Below are 27,070 nucleotides of genomic sequence, written 5' to 3'. Positions count from 1 at the left end.
AGAGACTTGACGAATTCAAGAAAGGGATGAAAAATTAGGTAAAAACACTACTTAATTCCATCACTTAGTTCCAAGGGAAAAATATATAAATAAATAAATAAATAAAAAGGAAAAAAAGAAAAGGAAGAAATAGTGGTAAATTATCTCACAGTTAGTTATGCAGAATAAGAAACTGGAGCTAGTGAAGAAGCACCTCAGAAACACTATGTTTTGTTTTCTTTAGTAGATGTAAATCGGGATAACCCCATTTATGTCCATAAACAAGAGTTATGGCTGTTTGGGATCTTGTCTTATACATTCTTGGTGTATCTCTACTTCAAACACCCATTCAGGAGAGATTTATTGGGTAGAGACCCAATATAACAAGTCCTTCACATATTAACTAAATACAAAGATATTTGAGGGAGAGGAAAGAAACAGCTGAAGACAAAACTGCCATTACAACTTCAAAAGGAAGCAAAAAACTCAACTGCAATCTTCGAGAGCAACTGAGGTCAACAGATGCAAAAACTGATGGGCTTAATGTAAAGCTTGCCCTGAGATCTTTCTTCTCCCTATTACAGAAACTAATCATACCAACTCTTGTCCTTTCAGCCATTTGAAAGAATACAGCATGTCTACTAGAACCAGACATTAGTTTTAGTTTTATGTTATGAGTGATTGAGCAGTGAAATAGATCTTTTGTTATTCTACTGTTGTTTTTTTTTTGTTGTTGTTCTATGCTTCTGCATGAGGTCTCCTTATGGACACCTGTTGTAAAATGCAAAGTAATTTATGGTTTATTCCTCTAATATGTTTCATACTAAAGTTGAGAATTCTGTTGCAGTAGATAACATTTAATCTAAGAAAGGGAGCAGCCTAGAAATAAAAATGAAAAAAAAAAAAAATAGCAGGGGGAAATTCACAACAGCTGCAGAAGAAAGACATGGTAAAGATTCTGAGTAATCTTGGATTGACTGTCCAAGGGACTAAATAAAAATGTTGCTTATGACTTTGGACTTCGGCACTGGCACCCCATAATGTCTATTTCATTTATCCAGTAGTAAAAAAAACCCTCACAAAACTATTCCAAAGCAAAAACCATGCAAGAATCCTCACAATTCACAAATCTATAGATTAAACTAGTGCTATTAACAGTACCACTTTATCTGAAATTTCTGTAAATACATCTACTGTGCATACATACAACTGCAACTGTAATTGTTTCTAGATTCCTAGTGATTCCCAGTATTATTACTTCAGTTTGCTTCCAACATTCTTTATTTAAGCTCTGACTAAAATATGTGAGACTTCCTTGTATCAAGAAAGATCAAGAAAGATTGTTAATGGCAGGCTGGAGATCAAAAGGGAAAATTTATTATAAGGATAAACAAATACACTTCTCACCTGTATCATCTGAACCCACCCAGATTGTAAGAAGCTTGTGTTAGAATTTATATTAGGAAGAGTTACTATTTGCTACATCTACTAATTGGTTTCATTTTTGCAGATAAATCTTTAAAAAGAATTTAAAAGTGTCTCTTATAATCTAAGTATATAATATACCTTTCCTTGCCTATTGCCTGGCATAATTGGCATCTTAATGCATTACCAGGCTATAACAAACTAATCTGTCACATGTAAGTATATACTGGGGTTCATCCTTCTACTGTAAAATATGCATATATTTAATCTTCAACCTAGTATTAAATCCTTTAAGTAAATATTTACATGTACTTCTGTATTTATTTAAAGACCTGAATATTAATCTTAAAGATAGAAATCTGTTTATGGAAAACTGAATAATTCAGTTACTGACAGATACTTTCCCATAGGGTTTCATTGGAGATTACCATTGACTTCAGTGGGTGTGTATCAAGCCATTAAAAAGCTGCATGAAAATTAGATACTTGAGTCACATAAATCTGAATTTAATTGAATTTGAATTTCTTTGAAGAAAACTTTTCTGTTTGAAACCGTGTGATTTGGAACATATTTATATAGCAACAGATTTTGTATCATTAAAAATTGTTTGTATTGGAATTTTGTGATCTGTATGATTAAACACTTAATAATGAGGCCACAGTTTAATCCCTTTGTCTAATGAATAATTTGTCAGATAGTTACAAAAGCTGCCTTCTGCCTTTATACATTATTGATTCTTACCGAATTCTCAGTGATCAACTCCACACACTGAAGAGAAAAATGTGTCTCCTGTTCCCTGCTTTTTCTTTTTCTTTTTTTTTTCTTCTTTTTTTTTTTTTTAATCAAGGTCAGTTGTTACTGTGTGTATTTCTTCATAGTGAAGAAACAAACATGAACTACAGAGTGACCAATCCAACACAGTCTTGAAAATGGGTTCTCCAGGCCACCTGCAGTTTTAACTCTATTGATATAATGGATTGTGATAGTATTTCTGCTATTGTTAAAGCAAAAGCTAGCTCTAATGTATCAAAAAGCAACTCAGTGGAATGTCTCACCCATTTATGAATGACTGGCTGAGATGTCCTTTTTGGTAGTCATTGATTTATGGATCAAGCTGTCACTTTTAAGCTGTGGTGATATGCCTATAATGACTTCCAACAAGCACATTCCTGAATGATCTTTGCTCTAATTATAGACATGTAGCTGAAGGCAAAAAAACAAATGAAATAATCACAGGGCACTATCAAACAAGGGTGGAGAAAGAGAAATAACCATTTACTATGAAGATAATCTACTGCATAAACTCCATAGAATATTGTCTTGGTCTTGGGTCCAATCAATGGACCTGTAAGTTTAAAATGGAAAAACTATTCTGAAAACTGAGAAAAATATCTAGTTTTCAAGCTATTTGAGATGTCTCTCATGTAAGGACTATATTGTGTCTGGTCCAATGGTAACTTAATTTCATCAGGATATTCCAAGGGCAATAACATCTTCTTAGTTCACTTTACATTGTCTTATTTTCAGTGTGTTTTTCTCCATTTCAACTTGTTTTAACATTTGCTTTCAATATTTCAACCCATATTTTCTGTTTTCCAAATGACTTTTTTTTTCCCATAAGTCCTCAATTCAGTTAATTTTCCCTGCCAGCAAACACCTGCTTATTATCTCACATAACACAGAGGTCTCAGAAAGCTTGCCTGTAATGGAGAATTACCTGCATCATGGTTTACATCATTTTCATCTCTACTGACCACCCCAGCATCCACACAAGCATTTTGCTCCAGCTGTGCAAAGTATATATTGTCCTTTCTTCCTCACCGGCCAGCAGTCTGGAACAGCCAAATGGCCTAATCATTTGCAAATTAGTATCACATAATATCCTTGCAGATTGTTCTCATCATCTCTGTGATTTGCATGTATTTTCTTGATAAGACTCATTAGACTTCTACAGTCCAGGATGCAGAGTCCAGTTTCCCAGGCTTAATGGAGTCAATAGATATCTAGTAAACATAGTCAGTAGAGCATAGGATGCCACACCTCTTTTCCTGAAACTAACATCAAAAATACATTGGAGGTAATACACTATAAAAATACCTCTGCCTCTCCATTGACTTTAAAGGGAGCTCACTCACCCACTCAGCTACAGACATTTATGCTGCAGATTTCTAAATTATGTGACGTATCCCCCCCTTACTGACCACATCCTTGTTTCCATCAGCGGTCAGCAATGAAAAGAGTTAATATCACAAAGTAAAAAAGAAATGACAAAAATTTCTAATAAAAATCTTAGGCTGTGAAATTATCGTCTTAAGAAAGTGGTGGAAAACTATTCATAACATCAGAGGCTAAACAGTGTAAAAATATGTTTCTGTGATTAAAAACATTTACCATTGTGAAAGCCTCACATGAAGCAGTTTCTTGCTACTGTCTAAATACAAATTACTAAAGTAGTTAAAACCCACTAATCTTTTATAAATAAGTATGTTCCAAGTTTCTATTCCATATCTTCACATCACCATAGGGTAGTTATGCTGACTTAACAACTGTAGTGAAATGGGGAAACAAAATAATAGAAACTGAAACTACATCACCAAAGCCTGACTTTATATTTTTCTACTCATTTGAGAGGAAAGCTTTTATTTAATTGGAAATAATTACCTTTAATTGTCAAACACAAAGAGTATTTTCTATTGCTAATTTGCCTCCAGGCAGTTGAACGTGAACACTGTTAGGATGAGTCCTCTGTCTTTTGAGCATCTTGAGTGAAATTTTATTATTTATTTTATTTATTTTATTTTATTTTATCTTATTTTTTATAAACGTGTAGTGATTTATCTGTTTGAAAACCCTTCAGATTCCTCAGGCCTGTTCCCCACTTTAGATCCTAAAGGAAAAAAAAAAAAAGGTATTAAGTCAGGCAGAGAGATAAATGAAGAAACCTGCCTTTAGTTTTAAAACACACTCGAAAAAAGAAAAAAAAGAAAAAAGAAAAAGAAAAAGAAAAAGAAAAAGAAAAAGAAAAAGAAAAAGAAAAAGAAAAAGAAAAAGAAAAAAAATAATAAAAGAAAAAAATAATAAAAGAAAAAAATAATAAAAGAAAAAAAAATAAAAGAAAAAAAATAATAAAAGAAAAAAAAAGAAAAAAAAAGAGAGAGAGAGAGAAAATGTTTACCTCCCCAGATTGAAAGAAAACATGAGTATGTATTTTATTTCATATCTTTCCTTGGAAGCATTTATTCTCATGCCCCAAAGACTACTAATAGTTATGGTCATTCCAGAACAATGAAAATAATTAAGCAATATGCAGAAGTAGTATGTTCCTATCCATAGTAGTACTGAGATAATAATCACTCCAATATCATAGAATCACAGAATCATTAAGGATGGAAAAGACCTCCAAGATCATCTGGTCCAACCATCCCCCTACCACCAATGTCACCCACTAAACCATGTCCCCAAGCACCACGTCCAACCTTTCCTTGAACACCCCCAGGGATAGTGACTCCACCACTTCCCTGGGCAACCCATTCCAATGCCTGACTGCTCTTTCTGGGAAGAAATTTATCCTAACTTCCAACATGAAACAGTAGTCCAGTAATGTCCCAGCAGTACTTATTCCCAAAAGTCTTTTAGTTCAAGCTTGAATTAGAGGAAGCTGGTGCACTACATTTTCATTTGTGTAATTAAACAAGTACCCATCTACTTGAGATTAATAAACTGTGATTGAAGTTTTTTGCTTTGGGGCTCAAAATCATGTAACATTATTTCAGCAATGGATTTGATACACTATTCTAGCACTCAGACAAATAAACAAACAAAAATCAACTAACAATATCGTCTGGTTTTGTGGCAATGAAGCCATAGTATTTTAGCTTGAAATTTAACAGTCAAATTACAATGGAGGTAAAGGACATTTATGTGCAGATAAAATAAACAAGTAGTGAGCTGTCATCTAGAAATGATCCTCCTCAGAGAAGAAAAAAATGTGTAGGTTAAGAGATCAGTAGAACACCTTTTAGACATTACTACTGTCTTCTTTGAAATGTTTGTAGCAGTGGAGCAGCTGAGATGTCTCAGAAACACAAGAAACTGTTGCAGAGACAAGAAGGTGAAATGCAAAACAAAGTTAACAGAGGAGAAGCAATTACTGAAACTACTGTGAAAAACACGATAAAGCTCAATGCTCACCCAAAAGAAATTATTCTCAATAAGTTTTTGACCTCACATTAGGTTTCCTCTTTGTATGTAAGAATCTTTCCTTACATAGATTCATGGAGATCACAGCAGGTAATAGAAGAAGAAAACCCTAGGAGCTAATTTTATGTTACAGCAATTAAAGGATTAATCACATTCACTCAATGACTGTGTGGTCATGCATTCCCATGCAACATTGGCACTTCCTTAGGAAACGGTATTGTTGCTATCTTCTCCCCCTTTCTGAGAGCTCGTCTTTGCTACTTGGCATTTCATTAATTAATAGTGGATGGGCTAAAAAGCACAGTGGTGTCTCTAACAAAGACAAGGTGGTCCAAAGTACAGACTGAAGTACTCACATTGTAGAGAAGATGGGTCTACTTTCATTTGTTCTGTGGGCCAAGGCACACAAACTCATATCCCTTGAGCTAGTTCCTGAACTCAGAGCACAACTGTGGCATGCTCAAAAGCAGTATAGTATGGCACCATGCCTGAGTGGAGCCCTCAAGAGCTGAAAGACAGAGTATAAATAATTTGTAATAATGTCTGTAGTATTTTAGCTGTACAAAATGTGTAAAAGAGCATTCACGAAAATAAGGATCAGGACCAATGTATCTTACTAGATACGTGTACAATGCTACTAATCTTCTCCAATACAAAGAGAGAGATTTTTAATGACACCTATTGTGTTTCATTTCTTTCGATTTAAATAATAACCAGGAGACTCCCAGCAAAATGCTCAAACACCCTAATGCACCATTAGGAATACAATTAAATCACAGCAGCGTAAAACATCTCATCAAGAGCTCAGCCAACCTACAAAATTACTTTTCTATCCTTTCATTCCCTAGAAAGCTTCAACTCAGTTCCTGTCCATCTAATTTGCTTAGCCATCTTTGAGAGTCCCTGAGCAACTGTAATGGAGCCATGGAGGATTGACAGCATTGACAGAAACTCAATTCAGTCTGGCAAAAGTATTTGTCATGCAGATACATAAAGATTCACAGAGCTATAAGGCTTTTTTAGGCAAGTCAGATAAGGGGGCAAGAACAGTCTTTGCAGCTGTGTAAGTGCTCTTGTACTTTGACTTACTTTGGATACAGCAAAGTCCTGCCCATCACATATAATTTGCTATGTCCCTCCCAACCCCTTTCTCAAGAACACCAGGCAAACAATGCTACCTGTGAATCATATATATCAGAGATTACTTCCCTCCCAGATAACCAGGGAAGAAAAAAAACAGAACCATGAGTCACAGCTTTTCTTCCAGTATGCGTCTGAGGTCTTTCGCGGCTGGTCCAAGGCAAAGTCCATAGAGCATTTGCTCCACGGTAGCAAAGATGCAAGACCACTTCTTCACCATGACTTTTACACAGGCAGTGGACAAGTTTCAGCCAACAGACCTCTCCGGAGTACTCTGGCTGCTAACGCAGCTTCACTCTTGCCCCACTGACACAATCTCAGACCAATCTATAAATAACCAAAAGAATCACTCAGTGCTGAAATAAACACCAGGGGCCAGATTGTATTGGTGTAACTAGGACAAGGAATGTATTTGTGCTGATGGTGTTTGTCTTACAATCGGATTGCTGCAATGGGCAGATGTCTGTAACACACTGACCTAGAGTACCAAGGAGAAACAGAAGTCAGCCACTGTGTGATCTGTACTTACAATTGATAAATGACAACACCAAATATGTGTTCTTTAGCACCCAACAAAGTTAATTCCTTAGCACCCACTTTCTGAGAAAACCACAAGCAACATTTGTTGTGGTTTATTTCATTTCTTACATTGAGTTTCATCTACTCTGAAGACCATGTGCTAAACCATTGCCTTGATCTTCAACACTTTGGCCAGATGCGTACTCAGCCTCCCCAGTACTGTTGCATCATCATTTTGATAAAGATCCAGAAAAAGAGTGGCTGACTTCCCTGCCAAGAAGCACCCCTGAATAAAATTAAAAAAAAGAAATGCTTCACATTCCCTCTGTTCAAACAATGCCTGCAGCCTCAGAGTGGGTGACATTACTGAGAACAATGCCATCTATTCAAATTTGTAAAGCAAGTATTTGATAGACATGCTTCCTCCAACACAACAACTTCACTGAATGAGCTGTTAGCTTATCTAGCTTCTACACTTTGAAGTATACAGCTTGAAAAAGTCAAGCACATACCAGCAGTCCTAGACTCGCGTTTATTAGCTTGAGAAATGTTTTAAATTTCACACAGAAAAGAACCAAAAATGTGACAGCTTATTTTATTTACACAACTTTTGATGACTGAAAGAAGTGACAGCATGCATTAATTTACCATGCAGTTACGAGGAGATCTGCAGAGAGCTATGAATTTCTAAGAAACATCTCTCTTAGTCCACATTACATAATCTTATTCTTAGTCGTATTCACAGTTGACATCCCACAACACTTAATCCTATGGAAGATGTCACTTAACATGGATATATCATGTGCATTTGTCTAAAAGACGAGTGCATGCTGATCAGTGGTAACTCACTATATTTAGGTCTGCAGCTGATGCTGATGGCACTAGAAATTATTTTATCATGTGAATCAGTTATTCAAAGGATGCTGGCTATGACAGACTTCTGTTTGGACAGGACAATTCAAAAAAAAAAAAAAAGTAAATAAATACTTTATTGAAAAAAAAAATGTTTTAAGCTACCCAGAAGCTACTATCTCAATGGGAAAAAGAGGGAAGGAACCAAAAGAGCAGGCCTTAGCTGAACCAGACCAATCTTGCTTTGGGAAGGAAGACGCTTTTTTTGATAACAGCTAAGAAAATATCCTTGCTGTAATTTGTAACTAAACTCACAAAATCTAAATTATGTCAAATGAGAGTTGTTTTGTGCAAATTTCAAATAGTTTGTAATGCTTGCTACTTTTTTAACTTCATGGAGCCGGATTTTTTTTTTTTTTTTTTTTAATAAAGCTGTACTATAACTCCTTACATTTTTTATATATATATTTTTTTTTAAGTTGGGATTGCCAACACCACAAAAGTATTTATACAGAAAGGGAGAGATGACATCTTCTAAGAACATCAGGAGCATTAAAAAAGATTTACAAACATAACAAATGAGTTTACAAACTATGCACCAAATGTTGCTGTTGGACCTGTAGCAATTCCAGGCGAATTTCCATTAAGTGAGTGCAGCAACTCCACAATGAATATAAAGATATAAAGATATGTCTTATCCTGTTTAATATTTATTAAAGCAGTTCTCAAGAATTTCTTCAAAGATCTCCTAATCTCTAATAAGCTATGCAATAGTAATTTAAAGTATTTTGGAACATTTAATCCTAAATAGTTATGACTATATTGTGATATAGATACTATTTGCATGCACCATTTAACAATAGTCTCCTATTTAATATGAGGTGATAATATTTTGAGCTGATTTTGAGTGTTCATTTATTGTGCTTGGGAAAAAGGTGGGAATATCTGTTTTGTTAACTAAGATAGTGGAGCCAACATTCTTATTTTGTAATGAAAATACAGATCTGTGATTTCAGATTCCTGTATCTATGTCCAGTCACCCTCAAGTCAGTGGATGAGATGCTTTAGAAATGGCCTGTATCATTTCCTGCAAGGACATATATTTTCAAATATTTTTATTTTTCCATGCAGAATTCGCTAATATACTACATATTCTTTGTGATTATTTCAGAGTATTCTGATTTTTCCTTATTATATATCATATGAGAATTGTATGTGTCCTCAACCTCCAGCTGCCTAGTATTAGCCCAGTAATGAATGTGCATTACTGAGTCAATTAAAAATCTACTGAGGTCTGTTGTAAAGTTTGCATTGATAACAACTGGTTTTCTGCAAATAAAAATCTTCTACAGAACAAGAGGAAAATCAGTGCCAGCATAGAATATTAATATGAATATCAGTTAAGAATATTTTTAATATTAAAAACATTTTTTTAAGACTATGACAAGAGCTAAACATCATAGCAATGCCAATTTCGAGGAGGAACACAGGCAATATCTACACTTGGATAAACCTTAAAAACACCCCATGAATTGCTTATGTAGTTTCACTAAATAGATGGAAAAAAAAAATGGCTTCAAGCACCTATACAAGACAAATCATTAAAATCTAAACAGCTATAATATCTGTATTCAAAGACTACAAATGTGATAGTTTTGAATATCTGTGTTATTTTTCTCCAGTACATTACAGAGAGCTTTCAGCATGCCTGCAGGTATTTAAGTAATCATTACTTACACAGAGAAGGTCAAGAACCATCTAAACTACAGGGGTTCATACAATCCAAACATTTTAACTATTCAACTGCTGCTGATGTCATTATGAAGCATCTTATCAAGTGAGTCAGTTGAGCAGGAAATCAAGAATTCTTCAACTTAAACAATCCCTCAGCAAGGGCTGACCTGCACAGAAGTCCTGTTTAATGAACTTGTAAACTGCACTATAAAGTTAAAGGAAAATCTGACTGCTCGTTTTCCTTGTTTATATCTTCTTTAGGAAACATCTGCTAGCCATTCTGCTTTTTTTTTTTTTTTTTTTTTTTTTTTTTTTCCTATTGCTATTAGTTATGGGATTGAAGGTTTAGGCAATATTTTAGTCTTTAAAAACTGGCATTTCTGGGTTTACTTGAGGTCACCTAAGCAATGAAGAAACCAACTGTTTGTTGGAATGTAAACGGGGGAAATGATTTTTCCCCAGGGGGTAGAGTTGTGAACTGGTTATACGGATGGAACAGAAGGGTGCTTTTTTGAATGTTTTGCCCCTCTTGCAACTCTGCCACCAGATGTACACAATTCTGAGCTATCAGGATGACTGAAAATGCAGTTTGAAAGATTGACGTAAGCCTGACTGCAACAACACTGACATTTTATTAACAAGTGTTATATTTGTGAGTTGTGTAGCCCCAACTACATTCTGGAATTTGAAAGGTCACTGCAGACACCAAATAAGGCTTCAAACTTTTAAGACCTGCTGTGAAGGACAGCTGGCAGGGCACGCAGAACTCTGCCACAGAGTGATAAAAGAATGAAGTGAATATTTTAGCAGTGAGCTGTCACTAATTAACACAAAATTTATTTACTTGAAAGATAAATATATTTGGAAATGGTAAATGCTCCAGAAAGAATGTTTGGCCATCAATTGTGCAAGTGTTAGTTAAGTAGGAAACACACAAGACGTGCCTTGGCTAGGATCTGAAGCATCAAGCCTGAGTATCTCCAGACTCTGAGACGTGAAGTTGTTGAATCGGTTGATGATTTCACACTGACTGCAGAAAATCTGCTGGTTACAGTGCAATGACCTCTGATTTATACCCTTTTAAAATGAGAGCAGAGTGGGGTTTTCTGAGTGTAACAGCTAACACTCACACTTCCCTGAAACTCTGCAGCCCTGTGGCACTGACCTGCAGGTGCAGTGAAATGTCAACACTTCCAAACAGAAATACTGGAGAATTTTAATCCAGTGGACAACAAATATGAGAGATTAGTAAAGGTGTTTCTCCTACATTTGGCTCTAAGTATTGGGCATGACAGCAGTGCTGGTACTGCTTTGCCCTTCAATCACAGGCAGGCAGAGATGCTCACGCTCTTGAGAGAGGTGTAAAAATAAATGAATTCTTTCTTCTTCAAGAATATTTCATATTTGTTCTTTGCTCATTGAGAGTTTTAGTATACCTGAAATTCTCATTTCTGCCTTTTTCTCCTTTATGAATGTGAAATAAAGCAGGACTGGAGATTTTTCTGCTAATACAGAATAATCTTACAATGTTCCTGCTAACTCAAATGACAAGTGAAAAAAAGGTCACTGAAAAGATGAAGGCCATGGAAAGACCTGTACAGATATACTGGGAACCAGGGGGACCATACAAATATGAATAATTAGTTATTATAATTTGAAAGTGCTTCTTTGGGAATAACCTTTAAGAGCTTCAAACGTGATCCTAGGGATTTCCTCTTGAAAGAGGTTCAAGATGGCCATGTTTCCCTAACATTAAGCCGAAAATGTCTCCTTCAGCATTAAATATAGTTGAACCCTGTGGTAACATAAGGAGAACTAACTGTGGATTCCTACTAGGAAGACTACATCACATGCCAGCAAATTGCAAGTGTGTGCGTGGACACCAAGAACACCATGTATGGCCACAATGGCAAATCATGTTCTCCCAAACTCCAGCACACAGGAGTTGTGTTCATGTGCAGTGGCCACATCTCAGCAAAAATACCTTTGAGAACTGCCATCCCAGGATACAGACACACAACACTGAACCTACTCAAGCTACTCAGTAAGATGTTAAATTGCAGGACAAGTGGACCACACAGTAAGAAACTGTCTGCAGATGTACATCATTCACACTTGTAAATTACCAAAGCCTTGCAGGCAATGGAAGACAATCATTTTAAACAGACTTGATGGGCAGCCTAGCCAGTCTTCAGAGGAACTGGAAAGCACATACACAGGAACTCCAGGAAGGAATCTGAGCCAGTGAAAGAGACATGGTGCTTATCAAGGTGCTGACTGAATGGATTCTACTGTGTTAACTGAGAATCTATCTGCTTTTGCCAGATGTTAAATAATTAGCCTCATCTCAGCATGACATAATTTATTCTTAATGTCTTTTTTTTTTTCTTCAGACTCTTGTTTCAGTTTAAACAATTAACCGAAAGCCAAGAAATAGATGTGAGCCTTTCCATATGTCATCACGCTTTGTTCCCAAGTGAGAACGTATATGAGAACTACATATTAGAAAATCCACCAGTAAGATTGCCTTGGTTCTTTGGACCACTATCTTCAACTGAAATCCATTCAGTGCAAAAAGACTGCAAATGGAGGTGAACCTGAAACACTGCAGCAGTACCTCAGATCATTTACAATTCTGGGATTATTCAGTCTACAGTACCATTTAGTGAAGCTTTGGATGTTTAGAAGCCATTCATCAGAGAAAAAACACTGGCACATGTCAGTGCTCAAGAGCTGCCCCTCCGCTGGAAGCTGAGCAAATAAGAATATCAAAAAATTCAATGTTATCCTGAGACACCCTGTAACAAAGAGATTCAGCAGTCACAAAATCTAGACAATGGATCACCTTTTTGAGTCTCTGAAATAATACACACAGGGAAGTTGAATGGAAACATGAGATTGTCCTTTTGTCTGCTTTTCCTTTACATATCTTAAATTCTAAACACATTCTATGCAATATAATAAAACCTCAGATGCACTAACGCATAGTCTATAGGACTGAAAAGAGAAGCAAAGAAGTGGGCAGTCTCAGAATGATTTTCTTTGTAATTGCCTACTGCAGTTGGAATGAAACTTTCTACTTAAATTATGCTTTAGTGCTGTTTGGTTGTTGTTTTTATTTATTTATTTATTTATTTATTTATTTATTATTATTTCAAAAGTGCAGAGACACTGCCAAAATGAAACATTCAGACTGCAGTCAGTGTTCAATGACTGAAGATGATGTGCTTTCATGTAGTACAGTATCTCATTAAATCATGGTCTAATCAAGCCATAAATGAAACATGTCAAGGCACTGGCCAGCTAAACTGTCTCATTATCCGATCTCCACTTTCAGAAAAAACTCTACAAAGACCAACATTAAAAGTGGGAATATTTTTGTTTCATAGAGAGTATCATGGTGAATAATGCATAGTTATGGTAGCAGGTTACTTCAATGTCCTCAGGAAGGGTTTGAAGTTTAATTCTGCACAATGCATTGTACTTCAGAGAATTTTCAACTTACATTAGCTTAACAGAAATTGAAAATAGCAATGAATCCACATCTGAACTAAAAGGTAGAATCCATCCTACCTATTGATCTGTGATCTGTAGAACCAGCGCTTGATTCCAGCAGTCATCAACCTCTGACTCTCAACTTGCAGATAATATGTCGTCTGCCTCTGTGAAGGTCTTATTCTGTCCTATATTTCATAGTACATTCTGAACAAAGATGTTGACACTACTGAATGTAGGAAATCCATTATCAGTAAGTCCACAATTCTTTGCAGCTTCCTTTCATACCTTCTGAAACCTGCTCTTCTTCTTTGTTACCTCTTAGTAGAGCCAAGGCTAGAAGAGGAGACATGAAGCACAGAGAAATCTTTCTATCATGGCTTTGCTTCAGAAGTGAGAAGGAAGATATTCACAGTGTTGGCATGACTGAGGTGAAACGTATAAACTCATCCCATATTTCCCCATAAATTAACCTCATTAGAAATCTTCAGCATCTTGTGTCTCCTGGCTACTGTCTCTTAATAAAGAGTTCCTACTAACATCTTCTGCAATCATTATATCATCTTTATATCATAATTATATCATAGGATGGCAACCAATTCTTATGTACATAGTAGGAAAAATCTGACAGACAGCATCTTACACAGGAGAGGTTGAGGAAAAGAGACTGAAAATTCTTGTAAATATCATCACGGGATCTTTCAATGTCCAGACGAAGTAGACATGACCTCCATCATTAGCATGTCTTCCAAACAGCACAAAGAATACTGATAATAAATGCTTAAAACAAATGCTATTAAGTATAAGGGAAAAGTATAAAACACTGACCATTTTGGAGAGCTGCAGGACCAAAATGACTTTTTTATAATGTTGGACAGTTTTCTCAAAAGAAAGGTTTAAGTTTCATAAGCAGAGAGCTTAACTTCCAGCATTACAGAAGTCATTGGGAATTTTGCCATTGACTTAATGGATCATGTTTTTTTTTAAGTGACTGAAAGGGAGGAAAGCGTGTAATGTAGTTAGCATTTGGAGGAAAATAAAGGAGTGTTGAATTTGCTGGAAGATGTCCTGGAAGGGTAAGGTTGCAAACATGAAGCATATGTGTAATTTGAAGCAAAGAGACTCCTCACATGCATAAAGCTAAGCACATTAACAAGCTGTCATAGAATTAGGGTCTTGAATGTTCTCTGTGAGGTCATATGCCTATGTCTGCTTGCAGCACACCCCTATCACCATGTCTGTCATTTCTAGATTTCATTAAGAGACAGCTATTACATTAATCTTGGTAAGAATAATGCACCATAACTGAATATTATTTTTTTTCTCCCAACTTTCTGAGATCTTGAAAGACTTTCTCTTGATTAGATTAAGTTTTTCCTTTTGGAAATGAGACTCTTTACAATGAGAGAGAGAGGCTTACATAACCTTTATGTTATGCTCACAAATTCATCTTATATCATGGTTGGTGGCCAAAAATTGTAAAATTTATCTATCAGAAATACAACTTAACTTTTTTGGTTTTCTCATATAATTATGTTGTACAGTGCTTGGGTATATTTTTAAACCAATTGAACCTTTCTTCCCCCAAAATTACTAAGTTTCAAAACTAGTATTCCTAGACTTCAACAAAATTTAATCATTCTCTAGGGTCTTTCCAAAATAGATTACAGATCATATTTAGGGAAAAAAAAATCCTCTTACTAAACTGTAACAGTGAAGGTTGCCCAGTCAGTGTTTGTTCCAAAATACGAAAGTAAAAGAAACAGAATAAAAATGCAAAACAGGCAATATATTGTATTTTTCTATTTCTAGAACTAGTTTCCTTGTTTAAAAAAGGAAAGTCACAAAATGACAGTCTCCCCAACTTCCTAGAGCAATGAGTGATATTCATCTCTGTATTAAGCCAATATTAATAATATGCTTAATTACTGGGAAATGTTGGAGTCATTCAAAAACAAAATGCTGCTGTTGCAGGCACTGAAGCATATCCTATCCCTGACTTTAAGTACAAGAACTGTACTCAAGCATGTGCCTCATGTCCATGGGCTTAGCTGCATGCCTGGGACCTAAGTTTCAGTAAGTATTACCCATATACCAGTTGTAGGCAATGCTTTAGTCCTGATGCTACTGTGAATTGGAGCAGCTGCAAGTGGAAAGCATGCGCAGGAAGCAGTGTACAAATAAATAAATAAACAAATAAATAAATCCCCTCATTTAAGGAAATAATACGCCCGTCTGAATGTCCGATATCATATCAGCCACTACGTATATCAGGCAATGTTTTACTGCTTTTTTATCACAGTTGTACTCTTTATCATGTTTGCATACCATCTCTTCCCGACAATGTAGTTCTCCTGCAGTTTATTCCCTTGCTCTATCTTTGTTGTCTTGCTGTGTAAGTATAATAAATGCATAATACGACTGGTATTTCAGCCAGCGAAACCAGCAATCGTTCTCTCTTGCTGGCATTTCACCTTTGACTCACCACCTTGCAATCCTGCCGGATGAAGTGCTCCAGCAATCCCAGGCTGTGGTCAGGGCTGCAGGCAAGCAGGTGACAGTTCTGAGACATGTCACTGGTGACATCACCAGGGACTGTGCTTGCTGGTGGCTACTGCTGAACATTACTTGTTTCAGCAATGCTACAGATTGGACTAAGATGCCGGTGAGTGTCACTGAGAGTTTAAAAATGTGTTTCAAACATCCTCATCTCATCACTTTTTTCAACTTTTGCAAATGGAGCTAAAACTTCACTTCTGTCTGTTTCTTTCCCCAAGCTGAGTTATGTCATGGATCAAGTGACATGGGAGTGATCATATGGCTATTTAAATCCCATTCAGATGATCTGAAGAGTGTCTTTATGTAAAGGGAAAAAAAAAAAAAAAGAAAAAAAAAAGATCAAAGTAAAATATTCTGCAAGATTGTTCTGAAACAATTCTGTTTATCTCTGCGTTGTTGGAATGTTATTTTCAGAAAAAGGCTGAATCTGCAAAGCTACCTCAAGTGCTAGTGTTGTTAGCTCCCATGATGTTATCAGGAGTCTTGTGATACTTGCAGTCCTGCTCAAAGCCTCATTACGGCATGGAAAATTGCAGAGAACATCCTATTCTCAGATTAAACAAACCAAACTCGGGCTTCAGGGTTGGGAAGAAAACTCACGACACATAGGTCCTAAAGCTCAAAAAGCTATATTTGTAACTGTGGGAGGGAGAAGGAGGAGGCATCTTAGAGACTTATACGTGTCATTGGTAATGCTGGCATGCACCCTGGGTCTGTGGATCTAGTACACATGATGGCCCCATTACAAAGACACCGGCCATCATCAGAACTCAGATCCAAACAAATCTCTAACTTCAAATGCCTCCAAGGCTGGGTTAGGCCCTGTGAGGACAGCAGGTGGCCAGAAGTAGTGTGAGATTGCCTGTCACCAGAACAAGCAAGACAAAGCCCAGAAGAGCTGGCAGGCATGAAAAAGCTAAGTAATTGCTCACTTCCCCAAGTGATGGGCAAGATGTGAGAGGGAAAAAGAGTCATGGTGTTGCACCACTCACCGTTTATCCGAGAAGTAGGATGGGCGTCTTGCCAGGACCTTTCACTCTATTTCTTTCACGCTGTATGTGCTGAAAAGAAAAAGGAGAAATCCAGCCCCCAAGTTTCGATTGTTAATAAGTTATCACAGAGTCACTAGTGAAAGGCATGCCTAAAAACATCAACATTGGCATCCACTACTTTGTTTTGCAAAGGGCTTCATCTGTCACTCCCCCTCCCCCATCCCCCAAAGTATCTATCCGCACACACACACACACACTTCTGGCATTTTTTGTTCCTGTCTTTGTTTCCATACATAATATAAGAATGCATCCAGCTTCAGTTTCAACACATTTTCTTACAGGGTGCAGATACAGACTTATTTTCCAAAATGCCCTTCACTTGCATTCTAGCTAAAAACACCAGCAAAGAAAGTTTCAGAAAATGAGAGAAAAACTACCTCTATCCCACAGCAACTGTGATAGGGAGAATTTTTCAGCCCTTAGAGGTCCCTAGAGAACTTTGAGCACATTTACTAGTATCAAAGCAGGGCAATAGTTTTTCAATGACATCACCTTCCCACTCCCTGTAACTGAGAACTCACCGTTCCCTAAACTAGAGCGAGGCAGGAGGTTTGAGTGCCAAAGGTCTTACACCATAGTTTCACCTACAAGAATTAGGATTTTCAGGCAATCAGTAGCTAACATGCTGCATTTGATATAATTTACTAGTGGCAAAGTTCTTTGCTGTCTACACATCAATAATCAAGAGTTACCCATGTCAGGCTGTAAGGTTTATTTTAAGACAGCCCTAAGAGGCTTGAATCCAGTATTAAAATGATACGTGTTCTTAAAAAATACATGAGATTCTTAATATCCAAACTTAGGGCTCAATTATATTCACAGATGTATTCTGGGAGTGAATCAGTGCATGTACAGGGAAAGTTGCCCACAGCGGAATGAATGTTCAGGGTACGCAGCAGCAAAACCTCCTGAAAAATGAACCTTTAGGCTGCAATGATACTCTCAGAGTCTGACACGTTACACTGAAGACAAAGGCAATCTCAGGCAAATACAAATCCTTTCCACTGATATAGCCTGGAACACTGTAAATGCAGTTTACAGCCAACGTTTGTTCTGTTTTAGGAAAAAAAAAAAAGAAAAAAAAAAGAAACGTATACAAACAACTGTTCTTTTCCATCCTAAAACAATGGAATAACTCATGATAGCTCCTTTACGGTGGTGAAATTCTGACAGTGATCTCAACAGCTGCTTAGACACCAACCACAGCATTTACAACTGGTTCATTACAGACACCCAAACCCTTGCAACACATTTTGCTTTCATGGCCCAAACAGTATAATCACTGACTATATCCAGGACTGCACAATAATGTCTCTGTTTATCAGAGAACAGAGCATAGCAGCTTATCCTCAGATTCATTGTGATCAACTTAAACATATCAACTTGCATTTTCTGTTTTGTTTCGTTTTTAACTAAAAAAGAAACAACAACACCAACAATAACAAAAGGTATTTTGCATTTATAAAATGCAAAAGGAAGAAAATTGCAGATTAAACCTGGCTAGCCCCTGGTAATGTCCTTGTTCTGCACCATGACTATAACAACTTGATTTTGAAAGTGGGAGGATGAAAAGTATGTCCAAATTGACACACTTCAGATCAGCGTAATGCCTTTGCTTTTCTGAGTAGCTGCTCTTCACAGGTACTCTCATTCATTTTGACTCATCTGGATTTGGTTGAAGAACAGAGGCATAAGAGATGCAGGGTGTCTAGCACTATCCATCACACCGCTCTCAGGAAGAACTAGCATAAATGATCCTGCAGGAAGGATATTAATCATAGTAAACAGAGTTAAACAAAAACAGAACCCAGGGAGACTAGGCTTTTGTTTACTCGAAAGAACTAGAGATTTCTGTTGCATAGTGCTGTGCTGCTTATCTGTGCACACCAAATTAATTCACAAGTTTCACCATTTCTCTTTCCCATGGGGGAAAATGAGGCACAAAAAAGTACAGGTTAATTTTTCCCTTGGCCCTTAATTTTGAGGACCTGATATATGACACTTGATTTTTAGGGCAAAAGACAGGGCTGAAAACCCAAAAGGAGGTTTATGCCTCCCTCTCTTTCTTATTCATGGGCTCAGCACTCAGCCACACAGAGTGAGTCACGGACTGGGATTCATATACAGAGCTGACTGGTCATCCATCCAGAGCCCCCGCCTGCCAGACACCGCTCCCAGATACTAACATTTTGAACTTGGTGGGGGGGAAAAAAAAGTAATAATAGTACTATAATAGTACTGAAACTGAACACTGGATTGTTTTTTTGTTTTTTTTTTGTTTTTTTTTTTTTTTTTTTCCTAGCCACTATAACTGCAGAAAGGGTGCCCAGGGATTGAATGACTGAATTCTAGTCTGTTTTGTAAAAGCCCAGACAAATTCCTGCTCTGCTGAACCAGAGGCGTGAGCAGATCACCTCTGCCCACCGGCTCAGCCCGCACAAGCCCTGGACAATCAAAATTACCGCAGGTTTAATGTTTTGGAAGAGCGCTGAAACACATCTTTAAAAGACAGCGCAGTGGAGAAAACACCAGTGGATATCTGCTAGGTGACAAAAGGAATGAACTTCCAGAGATTTTTTTCAAATCTTATTCCTGTAAATAAGAAACAGCTGACTATGATCCTGCAAATTCCAGTTGAGAAAGCCCTGCTGATATTAATGCATTGTGCTGTGTCCAGAATCCCTTGATAGAATTACAGCATTACTGTATGCAGCTGGGTGGATGTTATCATGTTGCACCAAAAAAATCAGAGATTGTACTATCAGGAATAAATGAAGACGCGATCCAGCACTAATGCACTTTAACACAACGCTGGCGTCTCCAAATTTAGTACAGTGTGTTTTTTCAGCTCTAACTTTCTAACAACATGGACAAATAAAGCCATGCATACACTGGCAAACTAGTCTGTGGCAAGAGAAGTTTGCTGATGACAGTCTTGTTATTGTAACAGGAAGTGACTCAGCCTTGGCAACAAGAGATCAGATATTTTATTCAGAAGCATTAGGTCATTTTTTTCCCCTAACCAACCAACAGTTTCACAAGGCAACTGGTTTTGTTTGAAAATAAATAATCTATCTTGAAAGTGATTTGCTGAGGGAGAGAAGTTAAACATTTATGGTCAGGAATAATCACTCAGTTTAATTCAAGGCATCTGGAAACCTCTTGTCCTTTTAACTCTCTTCCATGTGCTGCCTGCACAAAATTCCACCCCCTCAGGCAGGAATTCTCCCACATGGTTGAGTAAAGTATCACCAGCTACATTATTTTCATGAGAGTGAGGATGAGTGAGGAGATTTGTGCCCGGACCAGTAACTTTCCATGACAATTATTCATGACTGATGTCATCATTACAGCTAAAGTAAAACTACTTCACACAGGCATTACAGATGAAGCAAATACGTGCCTTGTTATAACAGCATATTACATGATCTTGCATCAGTTATTTATAAATGGCTCATGATGTTATATTGCTTCTCCTAAAATCAGTATAAAATAAAAATTCTCTTAATATTTGGCATTTACCCTTCCCAGGACAGCTTCTTTCATTCCCAGTTCCTGCACTGTTACATATTGTGTGTTATTTTTTGCATTATATATAAGTTCACACGACTGTGTGGAGACAAAATAAATAGTTTTCCTTTCAATGCTGCACTGGTATTATTCATTTTTGCTTCAAGTAGCTTTTATCGTAGTTCCCAACTGTGTAGAAGAAACTAATTGTTCAAACCAATTGAAAATTCTCCCCATAATGATAAGGAGTAAACACGCCAGCAGCTGCAGTGCTCCTAGAACAGGATTTTGTCATCTTCCTAATATTTTCCTGATTCGTTGTCAGTTTTGTATTTTTAAAATACCAAGGAAGCATAATACTCCACAGCACAATGACTCAAATGTCCCATAAAAATACATAAATAACATATAAATAACAAAGCCAGCATTTTATCTTGGGCATGGAGCAGGCAAAAATAAGTTCATAGGGGTATCTTAAAACCTCTATAGTAACAGTGTTTATCTGTTGCCTCCATACTGTGCCCGGAGCCTAATTTTAGGTATTAAAAATAAAACTCCAGACAATTTCCCCACATCAGGCTCTGCAAGAACACAATAAGGCCTCAAGCATTTTTCTTTGACATCAAAACACATTATTTTTGGTAAATATGTGAAAAATTAAACTTATTTGAAAGGCCACTGCAGTGAATACGAATTTACAATTCAGCGTTAAATGAAATATATCCTGAGAAACCTCAGCACCCTACATTATTTTGCTGTTATCTTCCTTGTGACACAAGCAGTATTTTATAATTCCAGCCCACTAAAACAGCAGATTTCATAATTTTGCTGCTAAAACGACATGGTTTTCTGTGCTCTGTCAAATAGCATTTTTATCTTCTAGCAGGAAAATATAGCTATCTTGTTCCACCATCTGCCAAAAACTACTTAACGCAGGGTAGTGCTCCTGTGATTTCAAATTGCAGCAGCTTAAGTAACTCCAGTATTATACTTATTAAATATACTGACAATCAGACCCTAACATTTTTAAAGTAGTATGGCATGCTATTTAAGAAAGGTATTTCTACTATACTGTTCCGGGGTTTAACTGCTAACACAGTCTCCATTTCAGTTAGCTGTCCTTGCTGAACATCATCATATATTAGATGATTTTAACTAGATAGTCATCTTGAAGTGCTGGACAAAGGTTCGCTATCCATTCAGGGCCGTACACTAAATTTGAGAAAACATGTTTCTTTGTCCAACTGGATGGCCACTGAATACAATATGAGCACAATTTCAGCTTTCCTGCAAAACTTCCTATTCTGTATCTAGTCTCATGGTACAGCACACTACTGCAATTGTCTGACAAAACTTACTGCCTGAGAACTGCAATTTTATACATGAACACTCACACACATATATATGTCAGTTTTTTATATATCTCATATTTGTTCAGATAGACTTGAAAACAGAAGTCCCCAGCGTTTTAACACTTGAAGAATAATAAAACGAACTTATATTTCTTATTATCCACATTTCGCTACTTCAAAACTGATGTTATGCTTTTCTGGGACCTAGCATTTAATATATGAATGTTTGGAGTCAACCTTCTCTGCATTATAGTCAACATGCACAAATATATTGCTATCTTCCATTGGCACCCTGTCAGTTTTATGATTACAAATCGTCCATTCGCATGTGTTCTGCTCAAAAGTACTCGTGTTTTAATGGGCCTCCATCATACATGAAGCCTTCATCCAGGAACTGACAAGTTTCAAACCTGATGTTATATTTCTTGCAGAAGTAGAGACTCCAGAGCTCTGATTTAGCACACTCAGTCTGGAACAGCAAATGACAGGAGCAGATAAACCGTTCCCTGCTTATTGCTGTGTGCAACTCCCAGCTTTATCTCTGGCCAGGCTGACCCAAGGACCTGGGGATGTAGAACGTATTTTGAGTTTTTCAGATAAATGGCTTAAATTTTTGCATTCTTTGTGGAACAGGATATTATTTTAACTTATTATGAAGCACAGTAGCAATGAACAATATTCATGATTTGTAAGCTGAGAAGATAATACAAGTTACATTTTCATAAGGACAAAATATTTTTCCAGTTGGGTACATTTGTGATGCTGCTGTAATGCATTTTAATGGACTCAAGCTCTAAAATTAAAGATTCTGAAAACTCATTTTAGGCATGCAAAATGAATTCTCTATAAAATGCACAGGCTTTTGGTGGAATATGAATATCAAAGATACGTAAAGAGACCTGTTAAATCATTTTCTGATAATTTTTTCTTTTCACTATGTATTGTAGCATATAAAATAAGGAAAAATATAGAAATTGTGTAGAAACTCTGTAGAACAAGAGAAAAAGAAAACATTGGATAGGAGAAAAACTCTTCCTGGAATTAAATAAGATGCAGAAACTGTGATTAGAAAAAAGTATTTCAGAAAGTTGCTTTAATTTGCCTAACGCACTCTAAAAGTGATCTAACAGGGTCATGGAAATAGTAGCCAGGAGGGGAGAAAAACGAACTCTCATAAATCATGAGAATGAATAGAGAAAATGAACCATATTGAGATTATATCCTAATCTAACTGTAGAAAAATTATGCTTGTCCTAATATTCTTCATTTGCCTGAGGATTTCACAGTATAATAATGTAGACTGTAATGTCTTCAAGGGATTTCAAGCATATGGATCCTATGAAGATGCAATTCTCAGATATTTTACCAAGGCTGTGCACGTCCTCTGTAATTATCCTTGCAGGTTTGGTTGGTGGCGTTTTTTTTTTTTTTTTGTGTGTGTGTGTTATTTATTTATTTATTTTTTTCTTAATATATGTATGTATTTTATAGTGAATTTGTATGGAACACATGCCCTCTAAGAGGTCTTAACGTTAATCTTTCAAAGACTTGCAGACTTTTTGCATTTAGGTTTCAGGGCCATGAAGATGACTAAGGGACTGGAAAATCTTTTATATGAGGAGATGCTGAGAGAGCTGGCACTGTTCTGCCTGAAGAAGAGAAGGCTCAGATGTCAATCACACATCATCATGTGTATACATACCTGATGGGAGGCAACAAAGAAGAAGGAGCTAGGCTCTTTTTGGTAGTGCCCACTGATAGGAGAGAAGGTAATAGGCATGAAGTAAAAAACAAACAAACAAACAAAAACCCAATAAATTAAATCTGAACACAACAAAGCACTTTTTTTTTCTTTTTTTTTTTTTTTTTATTCTAAGGGTAGTCAAAGACTGGACTAGACTGCTCAGGGAGTTGGTGGAGTCTTCACCTGCAGAGATATTCGGAACATGGCAGAACACAGTCCTGTGCAACCTGCTCCAGGTGACTCTGCTTGAGCACGGGAACAGGACAAGGTGATCTCAAGAGCTCCTTGCCAATCTAAACAATTCTGTAATTCTGTGAATATTTTTTTATTTGTTTCAGGGTATTTACAATACCTGATTGTTTTCCTAGATGTACCAGTCCAGGTTTGCCTTCCCTAATGACTTCCACAGCCAACAAGGTTAAGAGCCAAGCTCCGTAAGCAAGTAGTCTGCTTCCTGTGGGCCAGATCGGAGCTCACCTTCCTCTCTGCTCCACTGTGTTTCCCAATTCTGCATCACTCTGACAAGAACTTTTTGTAGCATGGGGCTTCCTGCTTTATTGCATTTGCCAAAGCTCTTTTCGTAGCAAAAACAGTCTAAGATAGGGCACATTGGTACTAATACGAACTCAGGAAAAAGCTAAGTTGCACTGTTCAATCTTGAAAGCTCAGAAATATTCTTGGGCCCTCCCAGCTTCCATGCAGAATTTATGAGACTCGCTGACTAAAGCCTGTGACATTCAGCTGATTTTAAAGACGTGAAATCTTCCCTTGCCTCAGTTCCTGATGTGATTGTGATCTGAGGTCATGCTTGTCTGGAAAAGGTCATAATTTCCTCTAAATCCAGCCCTTGTTTATGGATAAATCCAAAATTTTGTGTCAGTCAAGTGTCCTTTTTGGGCTCTGTAAAATCTCCAATATCCTTCATTTGGACTGCGCTTGGAATAAATAGAAATTACTGAAGGATGAAATAATTCAGGAATTTATGAGTTCTGCAGATTGAGTGACACATAGATGTAATATTGCCCTGAGACCATCCTCTTGATTTAAGCACTGTGGACACCTTTGTAATCAACAAGACAGTGCAATCTTACTTTTGCTTTTTTCATACGCAATTCAGAAACCCTTCTGTAGAAACGTTACTAAAAAGCCTTTTTAATAGAGTGTATTATTCTTCTACAAACATCTCCATTTACTATCTTTTGTTTTGTTTTATTTTGTTCATAGGGAAGGAGGCACACTTGTTTAGTTTGAAGTTTTTTACAGAGGAGCAGTGTTCTTTGAAACTCACCCATACTGTCACAGCCACAGGTCCATGAGCCACAGGTCCACCACCTACCAGAAACTCTGGATGTCAATTACATACATGGATACTTTGCTAGTATAAATAGGATTTCAACTATTAATTCATGTCTTTCACGGGAGAAAAAAGAATATATATATGTACACATTTATACATATATATATATACACTAGCAGTTTTTCATGAATTCTAAACTTAACACTACATGTTATTGTTTACTTATGGCTATAAAATCGTATCACTTATGGAACAGGCTTTCCTGCTCCCATTCCCCTTCTGAGTTGTCTATTTCTTGTTCTGCACTTTAAACATATTTCCTGTTAGTCATAAAATAGTCAGCAATCATCATACACAGCTCTTAACAGCAATGATGTGTTTCCAACTCTGAAGAGCCTGTGGACCAGGTACATAATCGTCATAAATGCCTGTTGTGAAGCAGTTCAATAAATTCAATTTACTTCTTTTTTAAAACTGTTGCACAAAAGATACTTAATTACTAGCAGAAGTGAAAGCAGACAACTTTTCTGCCTATTCATCAAAATATTTTTAGTTTTGTTTTGAGGAAAGTGCTGTATTATAGAGCAAAGGGGAAAGCAAATCTTATTTAGAAAAAAAAAAATGAATAGGGAAGGGAAGGGAAGGGAAGGGAAGGGAAGGGAAGGGAAGGGAAGGGAAGGGAAGGGAAGGGAAGGGAAGGGAAGGGAAGGGAAGGGAAGGGAAGGGAAGGGAAGGGAAGGGAAGGGAAGGGAAGGGAAGGGAAGGGAAGGGAATGGAAGGGAAGGGAAGGGAAGGGAAGGGGAAAAGAAAGGAAATATCAGGCCTTTGACAAATCTTTGCAGGTTCCCAGAGAGACAGTTCCTGATTTTTTAATGACTACCAGAAACTCACAAAGAATAAGGATAGGAGTCATGGCTTTAAATGTAATGTTCAATAAATACAAATTATCAGAGGAAATGTGACATGGAAGGACACCTGGCAGGTACAGTAAAAATGTCAATGATGATGCAGAACAATCACCCTAAACACACCAGCAGTCCTGATGAAGAGAACATGCTAGACAGTGGAATATTCACTCCCATGAGAGTCTGAAAACTAAAGTGTGTTGGAGGTGAGTAAGTGCCAGCTCAGATCTGCCCCCAGGCCCACTGTCTGCAACTCAGGCAAGGACAGCCTTGACTGTCTTTTAAACAACAGCACTGTAAATTACATAAAACTACCCTCTCTTTTCTGCGTTGTATAATGTGCAAATGCTGGGCAGTCATCACTGGCCCTTGCTTTTTGATAGAACTTGAAATTGAGAACTGAACTAACAACTCCAGTCAAGTGGTCATTTCAAAAGACAAAAAGCCTATTTAAAGGCTGAAATATGTCTGCTATGTAACTTAAAAGGTGAACATGTGCATATTTGTTTTAAATATTGCTTGATGACTTCAGAACATGTGATACAATCAGCAAACTAGTTCCTATGCTACAGATACATAATATTTTGCTCTTAACAAGCTAAACATATCTTAACATTAAAAAGTTACATAGCTGAGAAGTTTCGTTGTGCAAAGGCTGACACAAGCAATCACAGGAATCCAGCAGCGGTAGATATTTATTCCTGCTCAGACCTGTAACGTGGGTGGTAAGGCACAGACACATCATCTAAAACCACTAGCACAACAGTTCTGGATGCTCGGGGAACAAAGAAAACTGATTACAGGAAGTGGATAGTCTCACGTACTCTTGTACCTGAAATTATTGTCACCAGGTTTTTGCCCCTGTCATCTTACGAGGACAGTGCATATCTAGTACCTCCTTATCACCAGTCCTGAAGTTGAATTTCCTGCCTTTCTGTATATATTTTGTCATTGTTAGAAGGAGGACACAGAACTTGATAGACTGTTGGCTTTATCCAGTTGTACTGGGGGTCTGGCTGGGATGGAGTTAACTTTCCGTGCAGCAGCCCATACAGTGCTGTGCTCTGCACCTGTAGCTAGAGCAGCACTGGTATCACACCAGTGTTGTGTCTACTGCTGAGCTGTGCTGGCACAGCACCAAGACTACCTCCAAGCCCCCCGGTGCTGGTGGTGGGCAAGAGGTGGGGAGGGGACATCACCAGGGCGGCTGACCTAAACCAGCCAAAGGGATTTTCCACAGCGTGTGGTGTCCCACTCAGCCATAAAAGGTGGGACAGGGAAGAAGAGAGGGTAGGGTCTCATTATGA

The 27,070-nt window shown here is 37.2% G+C and overlaps 2 long non-coding RNA genes across 3 annotated transcripts; both read right to left on the bottom strand.

Annotated features, from left to right (window-relative positions):
- Nucleotides 1-4,216: 4,216 nt before the first annotated feature.
- Nucleotides 4,217-7,217, bottom strand: LOC121065885. Its single transcript, XR_005817378.1, has 3 exons — nt 6,848-7,217; nt 5,961-6,112; nt 4,217-4,291 (listed from the first exon to the last, which is right to left on the bottom strand). It is a non-coding gene; the product is annotated as an uncharacterized LOC121065885 (long non-coding RNA).
- A 2,623-nt stretch (nt 7,218-9,840) lies between these two features.
- Nucleotides 9,841-17,402, bottom strand: LOC121065883. Of its 2 annotated transcripts, XR_005817375.1 has the most exons (4): nt 17,333-17,402; nt 16,896-16,964; nt 13,423-13,680; nt 9,841-12,647 (listed from the first exon to the last, which is right to left on the bottom strand). It is a non-coding gene; the product is annotated as an uncharacterized LOC121065883 (long non-coding RNA). The 2 variants fall into 2 exon arrangements; XR_005817374.1 differs by having other exon boundaries at nt 9,841-13,680.
- Between the last annotated feature and the right edge of the window lie 9,668 nt (nt 17,403-27,070).

The sequence above is a fragment of the Cygnus olor genome, chromosome 2 (assembly GCF_009769625.2).
Source record: "Cygnus olor isolate bCygOlo1 chromosome 2, bCygOlo1.pri.v2, whole genome shotgun sequence".
Lineage (NCBI taxonomy): Eukaryota > Metazoa > Chordata > Aves > Anseriformes > Anatidae > Cygnus > Cygnus olor.
Note: the sequence above shows the minus strand (reverse complement) of the source record. Positions and strands in the feature narration are given on the sequence as shown.